Raw genomic sequence first — 27,847 nt, 5'->3', positions numbered from 1 at the left:
ACTGTTCATCATTCCAACTGACACTCTAAACTATAATGGTGTGTGGAGGATTGTTCATCATTCCCACTGACACTCTAAACTATAATGGTGTGTGGAGGATTGTTTATCATTCCCACTGACACTAAACTATAATGGTGTATGGAGGATTGTTCATCATTCCCACTGACACTCTAAACTATAATGGTGTATGGAGGATTGTTCATCATTCCCACTGACACTCTAAACTATAATGGTGTGTGGAGGATTGTTCATCATTCCCACTGACACTAAACTATAATGGTGTGTGGAGGATTGTTCATCATTCCCACTGACACTAAACTATAATGGTGTATGGAGGATTGTTCATCATTCCCACTGACACTCTAAACTATAATGGTGTGTGGAGGATTGTTCATCATTCCCGCTGACATTAAACTATAATGGTGTGTGGAGGATTGTTCATCAATCCCACTGACACTAAACTATAATGGTGAGTGGAGGATTGTTCATCATTCCCACTGACACTAAACTATAATGGTGTGTGGAGGATTGTTTATCATTCCCACTGACACTAAACTATAATGGTGTGTGGAGGATTGTTCATCATTCCCACTGACACTCTAAACTATAATGGTGTATGGAGGATTGTTCATAATTCCCTATGACACTCTAAACTATAATGTTGTTTGGAGGATTGTTCATCATTCCCACTGACACTCTAAACTATAATGGTGTGTGGAGGATTGTTCATCATTCCCACTGACAGTCTAAACTATAATGTTGTATGGAGGATTGTTCATCATTCCCACTGACACACTAAACTATAATGCTGTGTGGAGGATTGTTCATCATTCCCACTGACACTAAACTATAATGGTGTGTGGAGGATTGTTCATCATTCCCACTGACACTCTAAACTATAATGGTGTGTGGAGGATTGTTCATCATTCCCACTGACACTCTAAACTATAATGGTGTGTGGAGGATTGTTCATCATTCCCACTGACACTAAACTATAATGGTGTGTGGAGGATTGTTCATCATTCCCACTGACACTAAACTATAATGGTGTGTGGAGGATTGTTTATCATTCCCACTGACACTAAACAATAATGGTGTATGGAGGATTGTTCATAATTCCCACTGACACTCTAAACTATAATGGTGTGTGGAGGATTGTTCATCATTCCCACTGACACTAAACTATAATGGTGTGTGGAGGATTGTTTATCATTCCCACTGACACTAAACTATAATGGTGTGTGGAGGATTGTTCATCATTCCCACTGACACTCTAAACTATAATGGTGTATGGAGGATTGTTCATCATTCCCACTGACACTAAACTATAATGGTGTGTGGAGGATTGTTCATCATTCCCACTGACACTCTAAACTATAATGGTGTGTGGAGGATTGTTCATCATTCCCACTGACACTCTAAACTATAATGGTGTATGGAGGACTGTTCATCATTCCCACTGACACTCTAAACTATAATGGTGTGTGGAGGATTGTTCATCATTCCCACTGACACTAAACTATAATGGTGTATGGAGGATTGTTCATCATTCCCACTGACACTCTAAACTATAATGGTGTGTGGAGGATTGTTCATCATTCCTACTGACACTCTAAACTATAATGGTGTATGGAGGATTGTTCATCATTCCCACTGACACTCTAAACTATAATGGTGTGTGGAGGATTGTTCATCATTCCCACTGACACTAAACTATAATGGTGTGTGGAGGATTGTTCATCATTCCCACTGACACTAAACTATAATGGTGTGTGGAGGATTGTTCATCATTCCCACTGACACTAAACTATAATGGTGTGTGGAGGATTGTTTATCATTCCCACTGACACTAAACTCTAATGGTGTATGGAGGATTGTTCATCATTCCCACTGACACTCTAAACTATAATGGTGTATGGAGGATTGTTCATCATTCCCACTGACACTCTAAACTATAATGGTGTGTGGAGGATTGTTCATCATTCCCACTGACACTAAACTATAATGGTGTGTGGAGGATTGTTCATCAATCCCACTGACACTAAACTATAATGGTGTGTGGAGGATTGTTCATCATTCCCACTGACACTAAACTATAATGGTGTGTGTAGGATTGTTTATCATTCCCACTGACACTAAACTCTAATGGTGTATGGAGGATTGTTCATCATTCCCACTGACACTCTAAACTATAATGGTGTGTGGAGGATTGTTCATCACTCCCACTGACACTAAACTATAATGGTGTATGGAGGATTGTTCATCATTCCCACTGACACTCTAAACTATAATGGTGTGTGGAGGATTGTTCATCATTCCTACTGACACTCTAAACTATAATGGTGTATGGAGGATTGTTCATCATTCCCACTAACACTCTAAACTATAATGGTGTGTGGAGGATTGTTCATCATTCCCACTGACACTAAACTATAATGGTGTGTGGAGGATTGTTCATCATTCCCACTGACACTCTAAACTATAATGGTGTGTGGAGGACTGTTCATCATTCCAACTGACACTCTAAACTATAATGGTGTGTGGAGGATTGTTCATCATTCCCACTGACACTCTAAACTATAATGGTGTGTGGAGGATTGTTCATCATTCCCACTGACACTAAACTATAATGGTGTGTGGAGGATTGTTTATCATTCCCACTGACACTAAACTATAATGGTGTATGGAGGATTGTTCATCATTCCCACTGACACTCTAAACTATAATGGTGTATGGAGGATTGTTCATCATTCCCACTGACACTCTAAACTATAATGGTGTGTGGAGGATTGTTCATCATTCCCACTGACACTAAACTATAATGGTGTGTGGAGGATTGTTCATCATTCCCACTGACACTAAACTATAATGGTGTATGGAGGATTGTTCATCATTCCCACTGACACTCTAAACTATAATGGTGTGTGGAGGATTGTTCATCATTCCCACTGACACTAAACTATAATGGTGTGTGGAGGATTGTTCATCAATCCCACTGACACTAAACTATAATGGTGTGTGGAGGATTGTTTATCATTCCCACTGACACTAAACAATAATGGTGTATGGAGGATTGTTCATAATTCCCACTGACACTCTAAACTATAATGGTGTGTGGAGGATTGTTCATCATTCCCACTGACACTAAACTATAATGGTGTGTGGAGGATTGTTTATCATTCCCACTGACACTAAACTATAATGGTGTGTGGAGGATTGTTCATCATTCCCACTGACACTCTAAACTATAATGGTGTATGGAGGATTGTTCATCATTCCCACTGACACTAAACTATAATGGTGTGTGGAGGATTGTTCATCATTCCCACTGACACTCTAAACTATAATGGTGTGTGGAGGATTGTTCATCATTCCCACTGACACTCTAAACTATAATGGTGTATGGAGGACTGTTCATCATTCCCACTGACACTCTAAACTATAATGGTGTGTGGAGGATTGTTCATCATTCCCACTGACACTAAACTATAATGGTGTATGGAGGATTGTTCATCATTCCCACTGACACTCTAAACTATAATGGTGTGTGGAGGATTGTTCATCATTCCTACTGACACTCTAAACTATAATGGTGTATGGAGGATTGTTCATCATTCCCACTGACACTCTAAACTATAATGGTGTGTGGAGGATTGTTCATCATTCCCACTGACACTAAACTATAATGGTGTGTGGAGGATTGTTCATCATTCCCACTGACACTAAACTATAATGGTGTGTGGAGGATTGTTCATCATTCCCACTGACACTAAACTATAATGGTGTGTGGAGGATTGTTTATCATTCCCACTGACACTAAACTCTAATGGTGTATGGAGGATTGTTCATCATTCCCACTGACACTCTAAACTATAATGGTGTATGGAGGATTGTTCATCATTCCCACTGACACTCTAAACTATAATGGTGTGTGGAGGATTGTTCATCATTCCCACTGACACTAAACTATAATGGTGTGTGGAGGATTGTTCATCATTCCCACTGACACTAAACTATAATGGTGTGTGGAGGATTGTTCATCATTCCCACTGACACTCTAAACTATAATGGTGTGTTGAGGATTGTTCATCATTCCCACTGACACTAAACTATAATGGTGTGTGGAGGATTGTTCATCATTCCCACTGACACTCTAAACTATAATGGTGTGTGGAGGATTGTTCATCATTCCCACTGACACTAAACTATAATGGTGTATGGAGGATTGTTCATCATTCCCACTGACACTCTAAACTATAATGGTGTGTGGAGGATTGTTCATCATTCCCACTGACACTAAACTATAATGGTGTATGGAGGATTGTTCATCATTCCCACTGACACTCTAAACTATAATGGTGTATGGAGGACTGTTCATCATTCCCACTGACACTCTAAACTATAATGGTGTGTGGAGGATTGTTCATCATTCCCACTGACACTAAACTATAATGGTGTGTGGATAATTGTTCATCATTCCCGCTGACACTCTAAACTATAATGGTGTGTGGAGGATTGTTCATCATTCCCACTGACACTCTAAACTATAATGGTGTATGGAGGACTGTTCATCATTCCCAAAGACACTAAACTATAATGGTGTGTGGAGGATTGTTCATCATTCCCACTGACACTCTAAACTATAATGGTTTGTGGAGGACTGTTCATCATTCCAACTGACACTCTAAACTATAATGGTGTGTGGAGGATTGTTCATCATTCCCACTGACACTCTAAACTATAATGGTGTGTGGAGGATTGTTCATCATTCCCACTGACACTAAACTATAATGGTGTGTGGAGGATTGTTCATCATTCCCATTGACACTCTAAACTATAATGGTGTGTGGAGGATTGTTCATCATTCCCACTGACACTCTAAACTATAATGGTGTATGGAGGACTGTTCATCATTCCCACTGACACTCTAAACTATAATGGTGTGTGGAGGATTGTTCATCACTCCCACTGACACTAAACTATAATGGTGTATGGAGGATTGTTCATCATTCCCACTGACACTCTAAACTATAATGGTGTGTGGAGGATTGTTCATCATTCCTACTGACACTCTAAACTATAATGGTGTATGGAGGATTGTTCATCATTCCCACTGACACTCTAAACTATAATGTTGTGTGGAGGATTGTTCATCATTCCCACTGACACTAAACTATAATGGTGTGTGGAGGATTGTTCATCATTCCCACTGACACTCTAAACTATAATGGTGTGTGGAGGACTGTTCATCATTCCAACTGACACTCTAAACTATAATGGTGTGTGGAGGATTGTTCATCATTCCCACTGACACTCTAAACTATAATGGTGTGTGGAGGATTGTTCATCATTCCCACTGACACTAAACTATAATGGTGTGTGGAGGATTGTTCATCATTCCCACTGACACTCTAAACTATAATGGTGTGTGGAGGATTGTTCATCATTCCCACTGACACTCTAAACTATAATGGTGTATGGAGGACTGTTCATCATTCCCACTGACACTCTAAACTATAATGGTGTGTGGAGGATTGTTCATCATTCCCCCTGACACTAAACTATAATGGTGTATGGAGGATTGTTCATCATTCCCACTGACACTCTAAACTATAATGGTGTGTGGAGGATTGTTCATCATTCCTACTGACACTCTAAACTATAATGGTGTATGGAGGATTGTTCATCATTCCCACTGACACTCTAAACTATAATGGTGTGTGGAGGATTGTTCATCATTCCCACTGACACTAAACTATAATGGTGTGTGGAGGATTGTTCATCATTCCCACTGACACTAAACTATAATGGTGTGTGGAGGATTGTTCATCATTCCCACTGACACTAAACTATAATGGTGTGTGGAGGATTGTTTATCATTCCCACTGACACTAAACTCTAATGGTGTATGGAGGATTGTTCATCATTCCCACTGACACTCTAAACTATAATGGTGTATGGAGGATTGTTCATCATTCCCACTGACACTCTAAACTATAATGGTGTGTGGAGGATTGTTCATCATTCCCACTGACACTAAACTATAATGGTGTGTGGAGGATTGTTCATCAATCCCACTGACACTAAACTATAATGGTGTGTGGAGGATTGTTCATCATTCCCACTGACACTAAACTATAATGGTGTGTGTAGGATTGTTTATCATTCCCACTGACACTAAACTCTAATGGTGTATGGAGGATTGTTCATCATTCCCACTGACACTCTAAACTATAATGGTGTGTGGAGGATTGTTCATCACTCCCACTGACACTAAACTATAATGGTGTATGGAGGATTGTTCATCATTCCCACTGACACTCTAAACTATAATGGTGTGTGGAGGATTGTTCATCATTCCTACTGACACTCTAAACTATAATGGTGTATGGAGGATTGTTCATCATTCCCACTAACACTCTAAACTATAATGGTGTGTGGAGGATTGTTCATCATTCCCACTGACACTAAACTATAATGGTGTGTGGAGGATTGTTCATCATTCCCACTGACACTCTAAACTATAATGGTGTGTGGAGGACTGTTCATCATTCCAACTGACACTCTAAACTATAATGGTGTGTGGAGGATTGTTCATCATTCCCACTGACACTCTAAACTATAATGGTGTGTGGAGGATTGTTCATCATTCCCACTGACACTAAACTATAATGGTGTGTGGAGGATTGTTTATCATTCCCACTGACACTAAACTATAATGGTGTATGGAGGATTGTTCATCATTCCCACTGACACTCTAAACTATAATGGTGTATGGAGGATTGTTCATCATTCCCACTGACACTCTAAACTATAATGGTGTGTGGAGGATTGTTCATCATTCCCACTGACACTAAACTATAATGGTGTGTGGAGGATTGTTCATCATTCCCACTGACACTAAACTATAATGGTGTATGGAGGATTGTTCATCATTCCCACTGACACTCTAAACTATAATGGTGTGTGGAGGATTGTTCATCATTCCCACTGACACTAAACTATAATGGTGTGTGGAGGATTGTTCATCAATCCCACTGACACTAAACTATAATGGTGAGTGGAGGATTGTTCATCATTCCCACTGACACTAAACTATAATGGTGTGTGGAGGATTGTTTATCATTCCCACTGACACTAAACTATAATGGTGTGTGGAGGATTGTTCATCATTCCCACTGACACTCTAAACTATAATGGTGTATGGAGGATTGTTCATAATTCCCTATGACACTCTAAACTATAATGTTGTTTGGAGGATTGTTCATCATTCCCACTGACACTCTAAACTATAATGGTGTGTGGAGGATTGTTCATCATTCCCACTGACACTCTAAACTATAATGTTGTATGGAGGATTGTTCATCATTCCCACTGACACACTAAACTATAATGCTGTGTGGAGGATTGTTCATCATTCCCACTGACACTAAACTATAATGGTGTGTGGAGGATTGTTCATCATTCCCACTGACACTCTAAACTATAATGGTGTGTGGAGGATTGTTCATCATTCCCACTGACACTCTAAACTATAATGGTGTGTGGAGGATTGTTCATCATTCCCACTGACACTAAACTATAATGGTGTGTGGAGGATTGTTCATCATTCCCACTGACACTAAACTATAATGGTGTGTGGAGGATTGTTTATCATTCCCACTGACACTAAACAATAATGGTGTATGGAGGATTGTTCATAATTCCCACTGACACTCTAAACTATAATGGTGTGTGGAGGATTGTTCATCATTCCCACTGACACTAAACTATAATGGTGTGTGGAGGATTGTTTATCATTCCCACTGACACTAAACTATAATGGTGTGTGGAGGATTGTTCATCATTCCCACTGACACTCTAAACTATAATGGTGTATGGAGGATTGTTCATCATTCCCACTGACACTAAACTATAATGGTGTGTGGAGGATTGTTCATCATTCCCACTGACACTCTAAACTATAATGGTGTGTGGAGGATTGTTCATCATTCCCACTGACACTCTAAACTATAATGGTGTATGGAGGACTGTTCATCATTCCCACTGACACTCTAAACTATAATGGTGTGTGGAGGATTGTTCATCATTCCCACTGACACTAAACTATAATGGTGTATGGAGGATTGTTCATCATTCCCACTGACACTCTAAACTATAATGGTGTGTGGAGGATTGTTCATCATTCCTACTGACACTCTAAACTATAATGGTGTATGGAGGATTGTTCATCATTCCCACTGACACTCTAAACTATAATGGTGTGTGGAGGATTGTTCATCATTCCCACTGACACTAAACTATAATGGTGTGTGGAGGATTGTTCATCATTCCCACTGACACTAAACTATAATGGTGTGTGGAGGATTGTTCATCATTCCCACTGACACTAAACTATAATGGTGTGTGGAGGATTGTTTATCATTCCCACTGACACTAAACTCTAATGGTGTATGGAGGATTGTTCATCATTCCCACTGACACTCTAAACTATAATGGTGTATGGAGGATTGTTCATCATTCCCACTGACACTCTAAACTATAATGGTGTGTGGAGGATTGTTCATCATTCCCACTGACACTAAACTATAATGGTGTGTGGAGGATTGTTCATCAATCCCACTGACACTAAACTATAATGGTGTGTGGAGGATTGTTCATCATTCCCACTGACACTAAACTATAATGGTGTGTGTAGGATTGTTTATCATTCCCACTGACACTAAACTCTAATGGTGTATGGAGGATTGTTCATCATTCCCACTGACACTCTAAACTATAATGGTGTGTGGAGGATTGTTCATCACTCCCACTGACACTAAACTATAATGGTGTATGGAGGATTGTTCATCATTCCCACTGACACTCTAAACTATAATGGTGTGTGGAGGATTGTTCATCATTCCTACTGACACTCTAAACTATAATGGTGTATGGAGGATTGTTCATCATTCCCACTAACACTCTAAACTATAATGGTGTGTGGAGGATTGTTCATCATTCCCACTGACACTAAACTATAATGGTGTGTGGAGGATTGTTCATCATTCCCACTGACACTCTAAACTATAATGGTGTGTGGAGGACTGTTCATCATTCCAACTGACACTCTAAACTATAATGGTGTGTGGAGGATTGTTCATCATTCCCACTGACACTCTAAACTATAATGGTGTGTGGAGGATTGTTCATCATTCCCACTGACACTAAACTATAATGGTGTGTGGAGGATTGTTTATCATTCCCACTGACACTAAACTATAATGGTGTATGGAGGATTGTTCATCATTCCCACTGACACTCTAAACTATAATGGTGTATGGAGGATTGTTCATCATTCCCACTGACACTCTAAACTATAATGGTGTGTGGAGGATTGTTCATCATTCCCACTGACACTAAACTATAATGGTGTGTGGAGGATTGTTCATCATTCCCACTGACACTAAACTATAATGGTGTATGGAGGATTGTTCATCATTCCCACTGACACTCTAAACTATAATGGTGTGTGGAGGATTGTTCATCATTCCCACTGACACTAAACTATAATGGTGTGTGGAGGATTGTTCATCAATCCCACTGACACTAAACTATAATGGTGAGTGGAGGATTGTTCATCATTCCCACTGACACTAAACTATAATGGTGTGTGGAGGATTGTTTATCATTCCCACTGACACTAAACTATAATGGTGTGTGGAGGATTGTTCATAATTCCCTATGACACTCTAAACTATAATGTTGTTTGGAGGATTGTTCATCATTCCCACTGACACTCTAAACTATAATGGTGTGTGGAGGATTGTTCATCATTCCCACTGACACTCTAAACTATAATGTTGTATGGAGGATTGTTCATCATTCCCACTGACACACTAAACTATAATGCTGTGTGGAGGATTGTTCATCATTCCCACTGACACTAAACTATAATGGTGTGTGGAGGATTGTTCATCATTCCCACTGACACTCTAAACTATAATGGTGTGTGGAGGATTGTTCATCATTCCCACTGACACTCTAAACTATAATGGTGTGTGGAGGATTGTTCATCATTCCCACTGACACTAAACTATAATGGTGTGTGGAGGATTGTTCATCATTCCCACTGACACTAAACTATAATGGTGTGTGGAGGATTGTTTATCATTCCCACTGACACTAAACAATAATGGTGTATGGAGGATTGTTCATAATTCCCACTGACACTCTAAACTATAATGGTGTGTGGAGGATTGTTCATCATTCCCACTGACACTAAACTATAATGGTGTGTGGAGGATTGTTTATCATTCCCACTGACACTAAACTATAATGGTGTGTGGAGGATTGTTCATCATTCCCACTGACACTCTAAACTATAATGGTGTATGGAGGATTGTTCATCATTCCCACTGACACTAAACTATAATGGTGTGTGGAGGATTGTTCATCATTCCCACTGACACTCTAAACTATAATGGTGTGTGGAGGATTGTTCATCATTCCCACTGACACTCTAAACTATAATGGTGTATGGAGGACTGTTCATCATTCCCACTGACACTCTAAACTATAATGGTGTGTGGAGGATTGTTCATCATTCCCACTGACACTAAACTATAATGGTGTATGGAGGATTGTTCATCATTCCCACTGACACTCTAAACTATAATGGTGTGTGGAGGATTGTTCATCATTCCTACTGACACTCTAAACTATAATGGTGTATGGAGGATTGTTCATCATTCCCACTGACACTCTAAACTATAATGGTGTGTGGAGGATTGTTCATCATTCCCACTGACACTAAACTATAATGGTGTGTGGAGGATTGTTCATCATTCCCACTGACACTAAACTATAATGGTGTGTGGAGGATTGTTCATCATTCCCACTGACACTAAACTATAATGGTGTGTGGAGGATTGTTTATCATTCCCACTGACACTAATCTCTAATGGTGTATGGAGGATTGTTCATCATTCCCACTGACACTCTAAACTATAATGGTGTATGGAGGATTGTTCATCATTCCCACTGACACTCTAAACTATAATGGTGTGTGGAGGATTGTTCATCATTCCCACTGACACTAAACTATAATGGTGTGTGGAGGATTGTTCATCAATCCCACTGACACTAAACTATAATGGTGTGTGGAGGATTGTTCATCATTCCCACTGACACTAAACTATAATGGTGTGTGTAGGATTGTTTATCATTCCCACTGACACTAAACTCTAATGGTGTATGGAGGATTGTTCATCATTCCCACTGACACTCTAAACTATAATGGTGTGTGGAGGATTGTTCATCACTCCCACTGACACTAAACTATAATGGTGTATGGAGGATTGTTCATCATTCCCACTGACACTCTAAACTATAATGGTGTGTGGAGGATTGTTCATCATTCCTACTGACACTCTAAACTATAATGGTGTATGGAGGATTGTTCATCATTCCCACTAACACTCTAAACTATAATGGTGTGTGGAGGTTTGTTCATCATTCCCACTGACACTAAACTATAATGGTGTGTGGAGGATTGTTCATCATTCCCACTGACACTCTAAACTATAATGGTGTGTGGAGGACTGTTCATCATTCCAACTGACACTCTAAACTATAATGGTGTGTGGAGGATTGTTCATCATTCCCACTGACACTCTAAACTATAATGGTGTGTGGAGGATTGTTCATCATTCCCACTGACACTAAACTATAATGGTGTGTGGAGGATTGTTTATCATTCCTACTGACACTCTAAACTATAATGGTGTATGGAGGATTGTTCATCATTCCCACTAACACTCTAAACTATAATGGTGTGTGGAGGATTGTTCATCATTCCCACTGACACTAAACTATAATGGTGTGTGGAGGATTGTTCATCATTCCCACTGACACTCTAAACTATAATGGTGTGTGGAGGACTGTTCATCATTCCAACTGACACTCTAAACTATAATGGTGTGTGGAGGATTGTTCATCATTCCCACTGACACTCTAAACTATAATGGTGTGTGGAGGATTGTTCATCATTCCCACTGACACTAAACTATAATGGTGTGTGGAGGATTGTTTATCATTCCCACTGACACTAAACTATAATGGTGTATGGAGGATTGTTCATCATTCCCACTGACACTCTAAACTATAATGGTGTATGGAGGATTGTTCATCATTCCCACTGACACTCTAAACTATAATGGTGTGTGGAGGATTGTTCATCATTCCCACTGACACTAAACTATAATGGTGTGTGGAGGATTGTTCATCATTCCCACTGACACTAAACTATAATGGTGTATGGAGGATTGTTCATCATTCCCACTGACACTCTAAACTATAATGGTGTGTGGAGGATTGTTCATCATTCCCACTGACACTAAACTATAATGGTGTGTGGAGGATTGTTCATCAATCCCACTGACACTAAACTATAATGGTGAGTGGAGGATTGTTCATCATTCCCACTGACACTAAACTATAATGGTGTGTGGAGGATTGTTTATCATTCCCACTGACACTAAACTATAATGGTGTGTGGAGGATTGTTCATAATTCCCTATGACACTCTAAACTATAATGTTGTTTGGAGGATTGTTCATCATTCCCACTGACACTCTAAACTATAATGGTGTGTGGAGGATTGTTCATCATTCCCACTGACACTCTAAACTATAATGTTGTATGGAGGATTGTTCATCATTCCCACTGACACACTAAACTATAATGCTGTGTGGAGGATTGTTCATCATTCCCACTGACACTAAACTATAATGGTGTGTGGAGGATTGTTCATCATTCCCACTGACACTCTAAACTATAATGGTGTGTGGAGGATTGTTCATCATTCCCACTGACACTCTAAACTATAATGGTGTGTGGAGGATTGTTCATCATTCCCACTGACACTAAACTATAATGGTGTGTGGAGGATTGTTCATCATTCCCACTGACACTAAACTATAATGGTGTGTGGAGGATTGTTTATCATTCCCACTGACACTAAACAATAATGGTGTATGGAGGATTGTTCATAATTCCCACTGACACTCTAAACTATAATGGTGTGTGGAGGATTGTTCATCATTCCCACTGACACTAAACTATAATGGTGTGTGGAGGATTGTTTATCATTCCCACTGACACTAAACTATAATGGTGTGTGGAGGATTGTTCATCATTCCCACTGACACTCTAAACTATAATGGTGTATGGAGGATTGTTCATCATTCCCACTGACACTAAACTATAATGGTGTGTGGAGGATTGTTCATCATTCCCACTGACACTCTAAACTATAATGGTGTGTGGAGGATTGTTCATCATTCCCACTGACACTCTAAACTATAATGGTGTATGGAGGACTGTTCATCATTCCCACTGACACTCTAAACTATAATGGTGTGTGGAGGATTGTTCATCATTCCCACTGACACTAAACTATAATGGTGTATGGAGGATTGTTCATCATTCCCACTGACACTCTAAACTATAATGGTGTGTGGAGGATTGTTCATCATTCCTACTGACACTCTAAACTATAATGGTGTATGGAGGATTGTTCATCATTCCCACTGACACTCTAAACTATAATGGTGTGTGGAGGATTGTTCATCATTCCCACTGACACTAAACTATAATGGTGTGTGGAGGATTGTTCATCATTCCCACTGACACTAAACTATAATGGTGTGTGGAGGATTGTTCATCATTCCCACTGACACTAAACTATAATGGTGTGTGGAGGATTGTTTATCATTCCCACTGACACTAAACTCTAATGGTGTATGGAGGATTGTTCATCATTCCCACTGACACTCTAAACTATAATGGTGTATGGAGGATTGTTCATCATTCCCACTGACACTCTAAACTATAATGGTGTGTGGAGGATTGTTCATCATTCCCACTGACACTAAACTATAATGGTGTGTGGAGGATTGTTCATCAATCCCACTGACACTAAACTATAATGGTGTGTGGAGGATTGTTCATCATTCCCACTGACACTAAACTATAATGGTGTGTGTAGGATTGTTTATCATTCCCACTGACACTAAACTCTAATGGTGTATGGAGGATTGTTCATCATTCCCACTGACACTCTAAACTATAATGGTGTGTGGAGGATTGTTCATCACTCCCACTGACACTAAACTATAATGGTGTATGGAGGATTGTTCATCATTCCCACTGACACTCTAAACTATAATGGTGTGTGGAGGATTGTTCATCATTCCTACTGACACTCTAAACTATAATGGTGTATGGAGGATTGTTCATCATTCCCACTAACACTCTAAACTATAATGGTGTGTGGAGGTTTGTTCATCATTCCCACTGACACTAAACTATAATGGTGTGTGGAGGATTGTTCATCATTCCCACTGACACTCTAAACTATAATGGTGTGTGGAGGACTGTTCATCATTCCAACTGACACTCTAAACTATAATGGTGTGTGGAGGATTGTTCATCATTCCCACTGACACTCTAAACTATAATGGTGTGTGGAGGATTGTTCATCATTCCCACTGACACTAAACTATAATGGTGTGTGGAGGATTGTTTATCATTCCCACTGACACTAAACTATAATGGTGTATGGAGGATTGTTCATCATTCCCACTGACACTCTAAACTATAATGGTGTATGGAGGATTGTTCATCATTCCCACTGACACTCTAAACTATAATGGTGTGTGGAGGATTGTTCATCATTCCCACTGACACTAAACTATAATGGTGTGTGGAGGATTGTTCATCATTCCCACTGACACTAAACTATAATGGTGTATGGAGGATTGTTCATCATTCCCACTGACACTCTAAACTATAATGGTGTGTGGAGGATTGTTCATCATTCCCACTGACACTAAACTATAATGGTGTGTGGAGGATTGTTCATCAATCCCACTGACACTAAACTATAATGGTGAGTGGAGGATTGTTCATCATTCCCACTGACACTAAACTATAATGGTGTGTGGAGGATTGTTTATCATTCCCACTGACACTAAACTATAATGGTGTGTGGAGGATTGTTCATCATTCCCACTGACACTCTAAACTATAATGGTGTATGGAGGATTGTTCATAATTCCCTATGACACTCTAAACTATAATGTTGTTTGGAGGATTGTTCATCATTCCCACTGACACTCTAAACTATAATGGTGTGTGGAGGATTGTTCATCATTCCCACTGACACTCTAAACTATAATGTTGTATGGAGGATTGTTCATCATTCCCACTGACACACTAAACTATAATGCTGTGTGGAGGATTGTTCATCATTCCCACTGACACTAAACTATAATGGTGTGTGGAGGATTGTTCATCATTCCCACTGACACTCTAAACTATAATGGTGTGTGGAGGATTGTTCATCATTCCCACTGACACTCTAAACTATAATGGTGTGTGGAGGATTGTTCATCATTCCCACTGACACTAAACTATAATGGTGTGTGGAGGATTGTTCATCATTCCCACTGACACTAAACTATAATGGTGTGTGGAGGATTGTTTATCATTCCCACTGACACTAAACAATAATGGTGTATGGAGGATTGTTCATAATTCCCACTGACACTCTAAACTATAATGGTGTGTGGAGGATTGTTCATCATTCCCACTGACACTAAACTATAATGGTGTGTGGAGGATTGTTTATCATTCCCACTGACACTAAACTATAATGGTGTGTGGAGGATTGTTCATCATTCCCACTGACACTCTAAACTATAATGGTGTATGGAGGATTGTTCATCATTCCCATTGACACTCTAAACTATAATGTTGTTTGGAGGATTGTTCATCATTCCCACTGACACTCTAAACTATAATGGTGTGTGGAGGATTGTTCATCATTCCCACTGACACTCTTAACTATAGTGGTGTATGAAGGGTTGTTCATCATTTCCACTGACACTAAACTATAATGGTGTGTGGAGGATTGTTCATCATTCCCACTGACACTAAACTATAATGGTGTGTGGAGGATTGTTCATCATTCCCACTGACACTAAACTATAATGGTGTGTGGAGGATTGTTCATCATTCCCACTGACACTCTAAACTATAATGGTGTGTTGAGGATTGTTCATCATTCCCACTGACACTAAACTATAATGGTGTGTGGAGGATTGTTCATCATTCCCACTGACACTCTAAACTATAATGGTGTGTGGAGGATTGTTCATCATTCCCACTGACACTAAACTATAATGGTGTATGGAGGATTGTTCATCATTCCCACTGACACTCTAAACTATAATGGTGTGTGGAGGATTGTTCATCATTCCCACTGACACTAAACTATAATGGTGTATGGAGGATTGTTCATCATTCCCACTGACACTCTAAACTATAATGGTGTATGGAGGACTGTTCATCATTCCCACTGACACTCTAAACTATAATGGTGTGTGGATAATTGTTCATCATTCCCGCTGACACTCTAAACTATAATGGTGTGTGGAGGATTGTTCATCATTCCCACTGACACTCTAAACTATAATGGTGTATGGAGGACTGTTCATCATTCCCACTGACACTAAACTATAATGGTGTGTGGAGGATTGTTCATCATTCCCACTGACACTCTAAACTATAATGGTTTGTGGAGGACTGATCATCATTCCAACTGACACTCTAAACTATAATAGTGTGTGGAGGATTGTTCATCATTCCCACTGACACTCTAAACTATAATGGTGTGTGGAGGATTGTTCATCATTCCCACTGACACTAAACTATAATGGTGTGTGGAGGATTGTTCATCATTCCCATTGACACTCTAAACTATAATGGTGTGTGGAGGATTGTTCATCATTCCCACTGACACTCTAAACTATAATGGTGTATGGAGGACTGTTCATCATTCCCACTGACACTCTAAACTATAATGGTGTGTGGAGGATTGTTCATCACTCCCACTGACACTAAACTATAATGGTGTATGGAGGATTGTTCATCATTCCCACTGACACTCTAAACTATAATGGTGTGTGGAGGATTGTTCATCATTCCTACTGACACTCTAAACTATAATGGTGTATGGAGGATTGTTCATCATTCCCACTGACACTCTAAACTATAATGTTGTGTGGAGGATTGTTCATCATTCCCACTGACACTAAACTATAATGGTGTGTGGAGGATTGTTCATCATTCCCACTGACACTCTAAACTATAATGGTGTGTGGAGGACTGTTCATCATTCCAACTGACACTCTAAACTATAATGGTGTGTGGAGGATTGTTCATCATTCCCACTGACACTCTAAACTATAATGGTGTGTGGAGGATTGTTCATCATTCCCACTGACACTAAACTATAATGGTGTGTGGAGGATTGTTCATCATTCCCACTGACACTCTAAACTATAATGGTGTGTGGAGGATTGTTCATCATTCCCACTGACACTCTAAACTATAATGGTGTATGGAGGACTGTTCATCATTCCCACTGACACTCTAAACTATAATGGTGTGTGGAGGATTGTTCATCATTCCCACTGACACTAAACTATAATGGTGTATGGAGGATTGTTCATCATTCCCACTGACACTCTAAACTATAATGGTGTGTGGAGGATTGTTCATCATTCCTACTGACACTCTAAACTATAATGGTGTATGGAGGATTGTTCATCATTCCCACTGACACTCTAAACTATAATGGTGTGTGGAGGATTGTTCATAATTCCCACTGACACTAAACTATAATGGTGTGTGGAGGATTGTTCATCATTCCCACTGACACTAAACTATAATGGTGTGTGGAGGATTGTTCATCATTCCCACTGACACTAAACTATAATGGTGTGTGGAGGATTGTTTATCATTCCCACTGACACTAAACTCTAATGGTGTATGGAGGATTGTTCATCATTCCCACTGACACTCTAAACTATAATGGTGTATGGAGGATTGTTCATCATTCCCACTGACACTCTAAACTATAATGGTGTGTGGAGGATTGTTCATCATTCCCACTGACACTAAACTATAATGGTGTGTGGAGGATTGTTCATCAATCCCACTGACACTAAACTATAATGGTGTGTGGAGGATTGTTCATCATTCCCACTGACACTAAACTATAATGGTGTGTGGAGGATTGTTTATCATTCCCACTGACACTAAACTATAATGGTGTATGGAGGATTGTTCATCATTCCCACTGACACTCTAAACTATAATGGTGTATGGAGGATTGTTCATCATTCCCACTGACACTCTAAACTATAATGGTGTGTGGAGGATTGTTCATCATTCCCACTGACACTAAACTATAATGGTGTGTGGAGGATTATTCATCAATCCCACTGACACTAAACTATAATGGTGTGTGGAGGATTGTTCATCATTCCCACTGACACTAAACTATAATGGTGTGTGGAGGATTGTTTATCATTCCCACTGACACTAAACTGTAATGGTGTGTGGAGGATTGTTCATCATTCCCACTGACACTCTAAACTATAATGGTGTATGGAGGATTGTTCATAATTCCCATTGACACTCTAAACTATAATGTTGTTTGGAGGATTGTTCATCATTCCCACTGACACTCTAAACTATTATGGTGTGTGGAGGATTGTTCATCATTCCCACTGACACTCTAAACTATAGTGGTGTATGAAGGGTTGTTCATCATTCCCACTGACACTCTAAACTATAATGGTGTGTGGAGGAATGTTCATCATTCCCACTGACACTAAACTATAATGGTGTGTGGAGGATTGTTCATCATTCCCACTGACACTCTAAACTATAATGGTGTGTGGAGGATTGTTCATCATTCCCACTGACACTAAACTATAATGGTGTGTGGAGGATTGTTCATCATTCCCACTGACACTAAACTATAATTGTGTGTGGAGGATTGTTTATCATTCCCACTGACACTAAACTATAATGGTGTATGGAAGATTGTTCATCATTCCCACTGACACTCTAAACTATAATGGTGTGTGGAGGATTGTTCATCATTCCCACTGACACTAAACTATAATGGTGTGTGGAGGATTGTTTATCATTCCCACTGACACTAAACTATAATGGTGTGTGGAGGATTGTTCATCAATCCCACTGACACTAAACTATAATGGTGTGTGGAGGATTGTTCATCATTCCCACTGACACTAAACTATAATGGTGTGTGGAGGATTGTTCATCATTCCCACTGACACTCTAAACTATAATGGTGTATGGAGGATTGTTCATCATTCCCATTGACACTCTAAACTATAATGTTGTTTGGAGGATTGTTCATCATTCCCACTGACACTCTAAACTATAATGGTGTGTGGAGGATTGTTCATCATTCCCACTGACACTCTAAACTATAGTGGTGTATGAAGGGTTGTTCATCATTTCCACTGACACTAAACTATAATGGTGTGTGGAGGATTGTTCATCATTCCCACTGACACTAAACTATAATGGTGTGTGGAGGATTGTTCATCATTCCCACTGACACTAAACTATAATGGTGTGTGGAGGATTGTTCATCATTCCCACTGACACTCTAAACTATAATGGTGTGTGGAGGATTGTTCATCATTCCCACTGACACTAAACTATAATGGTGTGTGGAGGATTGTTCATCATTCCCACTGACACTCTAAACTATAATGGTGTGTGGAGGATTGTTCATCATTCCCACTGACACTAAACTATAATGGTGTATGGAGGATTGTTCATCATTCCCACTGACACTCTAAACTATAATGGTGTGTGGAGGATTGTTCATCATTCCCACTGACACTAAACTATAATGGTGTGTGGAGGATTGTTCATCATTCCCACTGACACTAAACTATAATGGTGTGTGGAGGATTGTTGGAGGATTGATTATCATTCCCACTGACACTAAACTATAATGGTGTGTGGAGGATTGTTCATCATTCCCACTGACACTCTAAACTATAATGGTGTGTGGAGGATTGTTCATCATTCCCACTGACACTCTAAACTATAGTGGTGTATGAAGGGTTGTTCATCATTCCCACTGACACTCTAAACTATAATGGTGTGTGGAGGATTGTTCATCATTCCCACTGACACTAAACTATAATGGTGTGTGGAGGATTGTTCATCATTCCCACTGACACTCTAAACTATAATGGTGTATGGAAGACTGTTCATCATTCCCACTGACACTCTAAACTATAATGGTGTGTGGAGGATTGTTCATCATTCCCACTGACACTAAACTATAATGGTGTATGGAGGATTGTTCATCATTCCCACTGACACTCTAAACTATAATGGTGTGTGGAGGATTGTTCATCATTCCCACTGACACTCTAAACTATAATGGTGTATGGAGGATTGTTCGTCATTCCCACTGACACTCTAAACTATAATGCTGTGTGGAGGATTGTTCATCATTCCCACTGACACTAAACTATAATGGTGTGTGGAGGATTGTTCATCATTCCCGCTGACACTCTAAACTATAATGGTGTGTGGAGGATTGTTCATCATTCCCACTGACACTCTAAACTATAATGGTGTATGGAGGACTGTTCATCATTCCCACTGACACTAAACTATAATGGTGTGTGGAGGATTGTTCATCATTCCCACTGACACTCTAAACTATAATGGTTTGTGGAGGACTGTTCATCATTCCAACTGACACTCTAAACTATAATGGTGTGTGGAGGATTGTTCATCATTCCCACTGACACTCTAAACTATAATGGTGTGTGGAGGATTGTTCATCATTCCCACTGACACTAAACTATAATGGTGTGTGGAGGATTGTTCATCATTCCCATTGACACTCTAAACTATAATGGTGTGTGGAGGATTGTTCATCATTCCCACTGACACTCTAAACTATAATGGTGTATGGAGGACTGTTAATCATTCCCACTGACACTCTAAACTATAATGGTGTGTGGAGGATTGTTCATCACTCCCACTGACACTAAACTATAATGGTGTATGGAGGATTGTTCATCATTCCCACTGACACTCTAAACTATAATGGTGTGTGGAGGATTGTTCATCATTCCTACTGACACTCTAAACTATAATGGTGTATGGAGGATTGTTCATCATTCCCACTGACACTCTAAACTATAATGGTGTGTCGAGGATTGTTCATCATTCCCACTGACACTAAACTATAATGGTGTGTGGAGGATTGTTCATCATTCCCACTGACACTCTAAACTATAATGGTGTGTGGAGGATTGTTCATCATTCCCACTGACACTCTAAACTATAATGGTGTGTGGAGGATTGTTCATCATTCCCACTGACACTAAACTATAATGGTGTGTGGAGGATTGTTCATCATTCCCACTGACACTAAACTATAATGGTGTGTGGAGGATTGTTTATCATTCCAACTGACACTAAACTCTAATGGTGTATGGAGGATTGTTCATCATTCCCACTGACACTCTAAACTATAATGGTGTATGGAGGATTGTTCATCATTCCCACTGACACTCTAAACTATAATGGTGTGTGGAGGATTGTTCATCATTCCCACTGACACTAAACTATAATGGTGTGTGGAGGATTGTTCATCAATCCCACTGACACTAAACTATAATGGTGTGTGGAGGATTGTTCATCATTCCCACTGACACTAAACTATAATGGTATGTGGAGGATTGTTTATCATTCCCACTGACACTAAACTATAATGGTGTATGGAGGATTGTTCATCATTCCCACTGACACTCTAAACTATAATGGTGTGTGGAGGATTGTTCATCATTCCCACTGACACTAAACTATAATGGTGTATGGAGGATTGTTCATCATTCCCACTGACACTCTAAACTATAATGGTGTGTGGAGGATTGTTCATCATTCCCACTGACACTCTAAACTATAATGGTGTATGGAGGATTGTTCGTCATTCCCACTGACACTCTAAACTATAATGCTGTGTGGAGGATTGTTCATCATTCCCACTGACACTAAACTATAATGGTGTGTGGAGGATTGTTCATCATTCCCGCTGACACTCTAAACTATAATGGTGTGTGGAGGATTGTTCATCATTCCCACTGACACTCTAAACTATAATGGTGTATGGAGGACTGTTCATCATTCCCACTGACACTAAACTATAATGGTGTGTGGAGGATTGTTCATCATTCCCACTGACACTCTAAACTATAATGGTTTGTGGAGGACTGTTCATCATTCCAACTGACACTCTAAACTATAATGGTGTGTGGAGGATTGTTCATCATTCCCACTGACACTCTAAACTATAATGGTGTGTGGAGGATTGTTCATCATTCCCACTGACACTAAACTATAATGGTGTGTGGAGGATTGTTCATCATTCCCATTGACACTCTAAACTATAATGGTGTGTGGAGGATTGTTCATCATTCCCACTGACACTCTAAACTATAATGGTGTATGGAGGACTGTTAATCATTCCCACTGACACTCTAAACTATAATGGTGTGTGGAGGATTGTTCATCACTCCCACTGACACTAAACTATAATGGTGTATGGAGGATTGTTCATCATTCCCACTGACACTCTAAACTATAATGGTGTGTGGAGGATTGTTCATCATTCCTACTGACACTCTAAACTATAATGGTGTATGGAGGATTGTTCATCATTCCCACTGACACTCTAAACTATAATGGTGTGTGGAGGATTGTTCATCATTCCCACTGACACTAAACTATAATGGTGTGTGGAGGATTGTTCATCATTCCCACTGACACTCTAAACTATAATGGTGTGTGGAGGATTGTTCATCATTCCCACTGACACTCTAAACTATAATGGTGTGTGGAGGATTGTTCATCATTCCCACTGACACTAAACTATAATGGTGTGTGGAGGATTGTTCATCATTCCCACTGACACTAAACTATAATGGTGTGTGGAGGATTGTTTATCATTCCAACTGACACTAAACTCTAATGGTGTATGGAGGATTGTTCATCATTCCCACTGACACTCTAAACTATAATGGTGTATGGAGGATTGTTCATCATTCCCACTGACACTCTAAACTATAATGGTGTGTGGAGGATTGTTCATCATTCCCACTGACACTAAACTATAATGGTGTGTGGAGGATTGTTCATCAATCCCACTGACACTAAACTATAATGGTGTGTGGAGGATTGTTCATCATTCCCACTGACACTAAACTATAATGGTATGTGGAGGATTGTTTATCATTCCCACTGACACTAAACTATAATGGTGTATGGAGGATTGTTCATCATTCCCACTGACACTCTAAACTATAATGGTGTATGGAGGATTGTTCATCATTCCCACTGACACTCTAAACTATAATGGTGTGTGGAGGATTGTTCATCATTCCCACTGACACTAAACTATAATGGTGTGTGGAGGATTATTCATCAATCCCACTGACACTAAACTATAATGGTGTGTGGAGGATTGTTCATCATTCCCACTGACACTAAACTATAATGGTGTGTGGAGGATTGTTTATCATTCCCACTGACACTAAACTATAATGGTGTGTGGAGGATTGTTCATCATTCCCACTGACACTCTAAACTATAATGGTGTATGGAGGATTGTTCATAATTCCCATTGACACTCTAAACTATACTGTTGTTTGGAGGATTGTTCATCATTCCCACTGACACTCTAAACTATTATGGTGTGTGGAGGATTGTTCATCATTCCCACTGACACTCTAAACTATAGTGGTGTATGAAGGGTTGTTCATCATTCCCACTGACACTCTAAACTATAATGGTGTGTGGAGGATTGTTCATCATTCCCACTGACACTAAACTATAATGGTGTGTGGAGGATTGTTCATCATTCCCACTGACACTCTAAACTATACTGGTGTGTGGAGGATTGTTCATCATTCCCACTGACACTCTAAACTATAATGGTGTATGGAGGACTGTTCATCATTCCCACTGACACTTCAAACTATAATGGTGTGTGGAGGATTGTTCATCATTCCCACTGACACTCTAAACTATAATGGTGTATGGAGGATTGTTCATCATTCCCACTGACACTCTAAACTATAATGGTGTGTGGAGGATTGTTCATCATTCCCACTGACACTAAACTATAATGGTGTATGGAGGATTGTTCATCATTCCCACTGACACTCTAAACTATAATGGTGTGTGGAGGATTGTTCATCATTCCCACTGACACTCTAAACTATAATGGTGTATGGAGGATTGTTCATCATTCCCACTGACACTCTAAACTATAATGGTGTGTGGAGGATTGTTCATCATTCCCACTGACACTAAACTATAATGGTGTGTGGAGGATTGTTCATCATTCCCACTGACACTCTAAACTATAATGGTGTGTGGAGGATTGTTCATCATTCCCACTGACACTCTAAACTATAATGGTGTGTGGAGGATTGTTCATCATTCCCACTGACACTAAACTATAATGGTGTGTGGAGGATTGTTCATCATTCCCACTGACACTAAACTATAATTGTGTGTGGAGGATTGTTTATCATTCCCACTGACACTAAACTATAATGGTGTATGGAAGATTGTTCATCATTCCCACTGACACTCTAAACTATAATGGTGTGTGGAGGATTGTTCATCATTCCCACTGACACTCTAAACTATAATGGTGTGTGGAGGATTGTTTATCATTCCCACTGACACTAAACTATAATGGTGTGTGGAGGATTGTTCATCAATCCCACTGACACTAAACTATAATGGTGTGTGGAGGATTGTTCATCATTCCCACTGACACTAAACTATAATGGTGTGTGGAGGATTGTTCATCATTCCCACTGACACTCTAAACTATAATGGTGTATGGAGGATTGTTCATCATTCCCATTGACACTCTAAACTATAATGTTGTTTGGAGGATTGTTCATCATTCCCACTGACACTCTAAACTATAATGGTGTGTGCAGGATTGTTCATCATTCCCACTGACACTCTAAACTATAGTGGTGTATGAAGGGTTGTTCATCATTTCCACTGACACTAAACTATAATGGTGTGTGGAGGATTGTTCATCATTCCCACTGACACTAAACTATAATGGTGTGTGGAGGATGTTCATCATTCCCACTGACACTAAACTATAATGGTGTGTGGAGGATTGTTCATCATTCCCACTGACACTCTAAACTATAATGGTGTGTTGAGGATTGTTCATCATTCCCACTGACACTAAACTATAATGGTGTGTGGAGGATTGTTCATCATTCCCACTGACACTCTAAACTATAATGGTGTGTGGAGGATTGTTCATCATTCCCACTGACACTAAACTATAATGGTGTATGGAGGATTGTTCATCATTCCCACTGACACTCTAAACTATAATGGTGTGTGGAGGATTGTTCATCATTCCCACTGACACTAAACTATAATGGTGTGTGGAGGATTGTTAATCATTCCCTCTGACACTAAACTATAATGGTGTGTGGAGGATTGTTGGAGGATTGATTATCATTCCCACTGACACTAAACTATAATGGTGTGTGGAGGATTGTTCATCATTCCCACTGACACTCTAAACTATAATGGTGTGTGGAGGATTGTTTATCATTCCCACTGACACTAAACTATAATGGTGTATGGAGGATTGTTCATCATTCCCACTGACACTAAACTATAATGGTGTGTGGAGGATTGTTTATCATTCCCACTGACACTAAACTATAATGGTGTATGGAGGATTGTTCATCATTCCCACTGACACTCTAAACTATAATGGTGTGTGGAGGATTGTTCATCATTCCCACTGACACTAAACTATAATGGTGTGTGGAGGATTGTTTATCATTCCCACTGACACTAAACTATAATGGTGTGTGGAGGATTGTTCATCAATCCCACTGACACTAAACTATAATGGTGTGTGGAGGATTGTTCATCATTCCCACTGACACTAAACTATAATGGTGTGTGGAGGATTGTTCATCATTCCCACTGACACTCTAAACTATAATGGTGTATGGAGGATTGTTCATCATTCCCATTGACACTCTAAACTATAATGTTGTTTGGAGGATTGTTCATCATTCCCACTGACACTCTAAACTATAATGGTGTGTGGAGGATTGTTCATCATTCCCACTGACACTAAACTATAATGGTGTGTGGAGGATTGTTCATCATTCCCACTGACACTCTAAACTATAATGGTGTGTGGAGGATTGTTCATCATTCCCACAGACACTAAACTATAATGGTGTGTGGAGGATTGTTCATCATTCCCGCTGACACTCTAAACTATAATGGTGTGTGGAGGATTGTTCATCATTCCCACTGACACTCTAAACTATAATGGTGTATGGAGGACTGTTCATCATTCCCACTGACACTAAACTATAATGGTGTGTGGAGGATTGTTCATCATTCCCACTGACACTCTAAACTATAATGGTTTGTGGAGGACTGTTCATCATTCCAACTGACACTCTAAACTATAATGGTGTGTGGAGGATTGTTCATCATTCCCACTGACACTCTAAACTATAATGGTGTGTGGAGGATTGTTCATCATTCCCACTGACACTAAACTATAATGGTGTGTGGAGGATTGTTCATCATTCCCATTGACACTCTAAACTATAATGGTGTGTGGAGGATTGTTCATCATTCCCACTGACACTCTAAACTATAATGGTGTATGGAGGACTGTTAATCATTCCCACTGACACTCTAAACTATAATGGTGTGTGGAGGATTGTTCATCACTCCCACTGACACTAAACTATAATGGTGTATGGAGGATTGTTCATCATTCCCACTGACACTCTAAACTATAATGGTGTGTGGAGGATTGTTCATCATTCCCACTGACACTAAACTATAATGGTGTGTGGAGGATTGTTCATCATTCCCACTGACACTCTAAACTATAATGGTGTATGGAAGACTGTTCATCATTCCCACTGACACTCTAAACTATAATGGTGTGTGGAGGATTGTTCATCATTCCCACTGACACTAAACTATAATGGTGTATGGAGGATTGTTCATCATTCCCACTGACACTCTAAACTATAATGGTGTGTGGAGGATTGTTCATCATTCCCACTGACACTCTAAACTATAATGGTGTATGGAGGATTGTTCGTCATTCCCACTGACACTCTAAACTATAATGCTGTGTAGAGGATTGTTCATCATTCCCACTGACACTAAACTATAATGGTGTGTGGAGGATTGTTCATCATTCCCGCTGACACTCTAAACTATAATGGTGTGTGGAGGATTGTTCATCATTCCCACTGACACTCTAAACTATAATGGTGTATGGAGGACTGTTCATCATTCCCACTGACACTAAACTATAATGGTGTGTGGAGGATTGTTCATCATTCCCACTGACACTCTAAACTATAATGGTTTGTGGAGGACTGTTCATCATTCCAACTGACACTCTAAACTATAATGGTGTGTGGAGGATTGTTCATCATTCCCACTGACACTCTAAACTATAATGGTGTGTGGAGGATTGTTCATCATTCCCACTGACACTAAACTATAATGGTGTGTGGAGGATTGTTCATCATTCCCATTGACACTCTAAACTATAATGGTGTGTGGAGGATTGTTCATCATTCCCACTGACACTCTAAACTATAATGGTGTATGGAGGACTGTTAATCATTCCCACTGACACTCTAAACTATAATGGTGTGTGGAGGATTGTTCATCACTCCCACTGACACTAAACTATAATGGTGTATGGAGGATTGTTCATCATTCCCACTGACACTCTAAACTATAATGGTGTGTGGAGGATTGTTCATCATTCCTACTGACACTCTAAACTATAATGGTGTATGGAGGATTGTTCATCATTCCCACTGACACTCTA

The sequence above is a fragment of the Salmo salar genome, chromosome 17 (genome assembly GCF_965601325.2).
Source record: "Salmo salar chromosome 17, fSalSal1, whole genome shotgun sequence".
In the NCBI taxonomy this organism is placed as follows: Eukaryota; Metazoa; Chordata; class Actinopteri; order Salmoniformes; family Salmonidae; genus Salmo; species Salmo salar.
Note: the sequence above shows the minus strand (reverse complement) of the source record.